Source organism: Poromitra crassiceps, assembly GCF_964638095.1.
Source record: "Poromitra crassiceps genome assembly, chromosome: 23".
Lineage (NCBI taxonomy): Eukaryota > Metazoa > Chordata > Actinopteri > Beryciformes > Melamphaidae > Poromitra > Poromitra crassiceps.
In genome coordinates, this window is record NC_139639.1 from 12,077,678 (window position 1) to 12,083,719 (window position 6,042).

The window sequence follows — 6,042 nt, forward strand, 5'->3', positions numbered from 1 at the left end:
GTTATAACTAAGATATTTGCGTTAAAAAAACGTAATTTTTTTGGGGGCAATTTGGTTGACAGAAAGTAGTAGTCCAACACATTACAGACAACACTGGCCTACAACATACAACATATGTCGTACACAACCAGGCGGTCCTCCAACTAGAAACAACCAAAGATGTTGTACAAGCAGTATATTATGACCTAAAATCACATTTTAAAGTTAAGCGACCTCTAGCGGTTGTGTAAATAACCAACACACACAGCCCAGTCTCACAGAAAATTGTGAAATAGTTACGTTTATCCACAGTTTTGAAGTCCACAGTTTTGGTGGGTTCTGAAATTAAATAATTAGATTATAAGGGAGGTGGGAGATGGTCGGAGGTGTCCCGGACATGGAGGGGGTCTCCCAGTGTGCAAAAAATACCCCGTGGCAATCGGAGGTGTCCCTATACAGTAGTGCTCCAGACAGTGTGCTGAAGTCACACAGATGCATAGGCTACAACATTTCATTGATGCAAGTAATCTGGACGGGGCAAAGAACACTGATGCTGATCTACAAGAAAGGACAAAGCATCTCTACTTCTTGGTCCTTCAACATCTGCCGGACAATCTGAGGATGTTTTATGAGTCTGTGGCAGCCAGTGCGTTCAGCAGGTTGAGGGCAGCAGGCTGAGGGCAGCGGACACCAATAGACTCAACAAACTGATCCGCAAGGCCAGGGACGTTGTGGGGCTCAGAGCTGAGCTCTCTGACAGCAGTGTCAGAGAGAAGGATGTTGTCCAAGTTACGTTCCATCATGGACAACGTCTCCCACCCCCTCCATGACCACTGCCTGTGGTCCATCAAACTCTTTCACTCCTCCCTCAGAGCAACAGTCACTCTGAGTCAGTCAGTTAGAAGCCTTATTAGAAGAATTATTATTATTATTATTATTATCATCATCATTATTATTATTATTACTATTATCATTATTACTATTACTATACTCTCGGTATATAAGGAAATAGTATGTACCTCAGATATTTCATTTCACTCTACTAATGGTACTTGAGACTGACTGTTGGAGAAGACATATTGTGTGACACTTTCCTGTACATATAGGCTACGTAACTTCTATTTTATTGTTTATGGTAAATTCCTATGCCTCTTATAATGATTATTGTTTAAATTTTTCCATGCCTAAGTGAGAGCAACTGTAGCATGCCTCAATTTCCCCTCTGGGATTAATAAGGATATTCTGATTCTGATTCTGATCAGTTATAGGCTATACATGCTTTGAACACACATCCCCAAGGCAATATCATTAACAATAAGGCTGCTCACACAACTAACAGATGTTCTGCATAACATCTAATCCAACATCTAATTCACACAGCACAAATTGCCTCTCTCTAACCCGACACACACGCACAAGTTCTGTAGCCATTACATTCAATTGTTTAAAGGTCCCAATTCGTGCAGCTGTAACCTCTTAAAAACGTGCGTCTCTGGTCCATAAAACATGATTCTGGATTAATTTGTCGAAACTATAGCAACCCCGTTCGCTCTGACGGAGTTGTCACTTCCTCATCTCGTCGCTTCCCAAGAATGGTCTGTTTCTATAATATATTCAGAACTAACAGTTCCCATTGGCCGCTGAGGGAGAGCCCGCCCCAGGCTCCCAGCGGCCAATCAGATTAGCGTCCGTGGACCAGCACGCTAGGTTGTGTCCACAACTAACGTTAGCAACGCGCTATCGCTAACTTAACGGTTGCTACGCTAAAGAGGACATCTCAAAATGCCTAGACTTACCGAATGCACCTCCGCAGTTGCTGGATCACGTACAGTTTGCGTCGCTCCAGCTAGAAGTGTTAATTTTGTGGCTATAGACAAAATGGTGCAGGTAGCTTGTGTGAGAGAGACCGCGCGCAGTATGTTTAAGGACCCGAGTGACATCACATTAACCCGTCTGGGGGAACAGAGTGTAAGGGGCGTGGCTTGAAGGAGACTGCAGGGGGAAGCTGGATAGGGACAAATCCAACTGTGGCAGTTCTGAGGTTGTGACCGCTCATTACAGGGAGGGATGACAGCAGTATATATGCATTTACAAGTAAAAACAGCTTTTGCACGGGATGGGACCTTTAAATTGGAACCTTGGCTAAGCAGCACAATTTAGAAATAGGGCGGTAATTATTAAATTCAGTCGTGTCCCCTTTAAACAGAGGCATGACCTGAGCAGTCTTCCAAACAGTATGGATTTCAACAGAAATTAATGTTAAAGGAGCTACGAGCAAGATTTTTTCGATTCGATTGTTATTAACCAGTCTAAATGTAATATCGATGCCTCACATCTTACCTCTAATAGTAGACGAGACCAACGCCGAATAGTCTCGCTTGAACGCCGAGTGAATCGGCCAGTGTTGTCTTGATGATTAGTCTGTCTGCGGCCGGGGCAGATCAGGAAGTGAAATGAAACGGTTTACGGCAGCCACTTCGGCCATAACCACAAAATTACAAAATTACTTTCAAACAAACTGTTAGAATATAACGAGAGATGTTCGAGAGAGCAGAAAGTAGCGAGGACAGCTGTTTTGGGTCTGTTGCTACGCCCGTAAACTGTTTCGCTCTACCTAGGAACTGTTTACAGCTGCCGTAAACCGTTTCGCTCTGCCTAGCAACAGACCCGAAACAAGAAGTATGGCTTTCCTCGCTACATCAAAGGGCTTTCTACTCTCGCAGACAGACTGGCGTTCAAGCGAGACGACTATGCGTTGGTCTCGTCTACTATTAGAGGTAAGATGTGAGGCATCGATATTACATTTAGACTGTTTAATAACAATCGAAAATCTTGCTCATAGCTGCTTTAAATTGAATATATGGGCAAGCAGGGAGGCAAGCAAATGAAGGGAATGTAGGGACTGGACCACCAAGGAAAATAACGGAGGGGTTGTCCTACAACCCAGGTTTTACGAGTGAGACCGAGGATTCTCACACTATCCCAAGCTGCTCCTATCGCAGCGATAAATGTCCATTTTCTCAAAAAATTTAACACTATAAAACCACCCATTACGCCTGAAAGCATCTTGGCAACACTGGCTATGACATGGCCACCCGCTCCGCCACGTCACGACCGTGCCAATAGCCAGAAACCTCACTCATAAGCATCCAGCGACCTGCTGCTCCGTAATGAAAGCAGCAAGGCTAGATGTGTGAGAATCCTCGTTCTCACTTGTAAAACCTGTGTTGTAGGACAACCCCTACGTTTTACTTCGTTTTGAACTTCGGATTCTCACACTATGCCAATATCCAACCAACCTTGCTGCAAGGGAGCATCTCGTGGGCTACATGGCCGTAGCCCATGGCAACCTGAAGGCATAACAAGTGACTAAGGCACTGCCGCCTGGCGGCTGACAAAACAGCGCAAAGGCCGCACAACAAGGTGCCACAACAAGACTATAGAACCTGACAAAAGTGATGTGGTGAGTAGACCATCAGGCAGCCGCACACATGTCTTCCACCGACACATTGCGTAATAACGCACAGCACGTCGCGACACCTCGCATGGAGTGGGCCTTAATACCCGAGTAGGAGTATTAGCAGAGTAGGCCAAAGCAATGGCCTCCACTATCTAGGGTTCCCCTCGATCTCCATGTGACAGGCAGATATCACAGCCACATACACCTTGAGGGAGTGAGGGGACTGGCCCCCCTAACCCTAACCCTAACTCGGACCAGAATTTCCAACGTGTTATTCCAACCTCGACAACCAATATTATACAAGTGTTTAAGTGTTTTACAGGTCGGAGCTCATTTTTTCCAGTTTTTCGAGTTGTCTTGAACAACACTTGGGGTGTAAGTTCATTCATTGTTTTTTGGAGCACAGACCGTTTCTGTATCCACCAGATACCTACCCTGCAACTGCCGTTTCTGCTTTTTTACTGGATGACCAGATGCCACCACGACTACACCAATATTAAACAGTTTACTTTGAACCCTGACTAACTTTCCCTGTAGGGTTAAAGTACTGTTCCTCACTCTCTCTCCATCCGACTGTGTGTGTGTCTCTCTCACTCTCAACAAACAAGGTGTTTGGTGTCATGGACTGTTCCTGAGCGCTGAGGCAGCAGTGAAGCACCCAGCCTGCACACACACACACACACACACACACACACACACACACACACACACACACACACACACACACAAAGCCTCAAAACACACACATGACTAAACAATGCCTGTGCGCTTCCAGAAGCCGTGGTCGGCCCATAAAGCCGGACGGCTCTCAGCTCGCCCTGTTTGACACCCGGACACACAGACCTCGCCCTCAGGTAAACACTGCAGCACTGATGCTACTGTATTTTAAAACATTGAGGATACTTTTCCTCGTTTGTAGCCTACTAACTCTACTACCTTCTACAATGTGCTTTGGCAATAGCCTAAAGCCTCTTTGAATTGAAAGTGCCAACGCCTGCCACCTAATTCTGAATAGGAGACAGTCTTTCTTGTGTGTTTAATTTTTATATTGTACGTGTATGTGTGCTTTTATTTTGTAGCTACTGTGTCTCATAGGCTAACTCTTTTTGACTGGTCCTCAACTAACAAAAACATCCAAAAAAAAGCGTCACCACTCTTCTCGTCCCTGGCACCTCAATGGTGGAACGAGCTCCCACCTTCGGTCAGGATGGCAGAATCACTGCCCATCTTTCGGCGAAGACTAAAAACACACCTTTTCAGGCTCCACCTGGGCCAATCTTGAACTAACATCTCTTTCTAAAAAAAACACACATTCCTTCTCAATCTACTTTCTAGAGGTGCTACTCTATTCCTTCAATAGTTGTAGCTGTCATAGCAAAGGTGATTTCTCTACTGTTGACAAAATGTGATATTGTAAGTCGCTTAGGATAAAAGTGTCTGCCAAATGACGTAATGTAATGCAATGTAATTTTTTGAATTGGCCTGAAAGTTTTACGTTAAAGGCCATAACTTCCCCGCCATTTGTCTGATTTTCAAGCAATTTTTTCCCACATGTTCAGGTGAACCTGCTCTACAAATGTGCCTCAAAGACCCTCAAGGTCCGACTGGAAAATGTTTGAGATATTTTGAAGAGTTTGGAAAACACATTTTTGACATCTCCTCCTAGACCGTTTGACCGATTTCCACCAAAATTGCTAGATAGCATCTATGGAGCAAGTTCTACAATTTCGATTTTGGGATTTTTGAAATCTACTTTAGTTTTGGAGAGATTAACCCTTAAGGTTGTGAGAGGGCATGGCCTCTCAGCTAAATTGTCACAACTTCATCACCAATTTACGAATCGCCATGGAACTTGGAGATGTTCAGATACCATCACTGACCATGTGTGCCGAATTTTGTGCAATTCGACCAAAAGGGGGCGCCATAAATGCCCAAAATGGGCGTGGCCTAACACAAAAAAGGCCGTAACTTCACACCTGTTTGTCCAATGATCGCAAAACCTGGCAGATATATCAAGGAGGATGTACTAGTCAAAATCATAAGTTTTGTCATGATTAGTGGAAGTGGGTGGGGTCTATGGCGTAACCATATTAGCGGTAAATCAAGTTCATTTATTTATCGGCCCCAAACTTCTCAACCTAAACTGGAATGGCATTTCTGATATGCCATTGTGCGATTTGAGCAAAAGGGGGTGCCGCAAATGCCAAAGGTGGGCGTGGCCTAACACAATAACCCGTTGGTTCGATGATCGCGAAACTTGGCAGATATACTGAGGGACATATTTGGACCATGTACCAGAACCACTGCCACTTTTTTGTGATGTCATTGCAGTTGGAAAAAGCTTGAACCCTCTAGTGGCCGCTTGCGGCTGTATTTATTATTTGGTTTTCTGAGGTAAACCAAATCCTGTCTCTACCTGCACATTGTTTTCCTGTTTGCATATATTTTTTTATTGTTTTTTGTTTTTATTGTGTGCAAATAAATAAAACTAAAAACTAAGGTCCCAGCAGAGCACACAGAGGAGTGACAGACAAATAACTCTCTCTCACAGCACCATGCTTCTGCTCTCTCACAGCACCATGCTTCTGCTCTCTCACAGCACC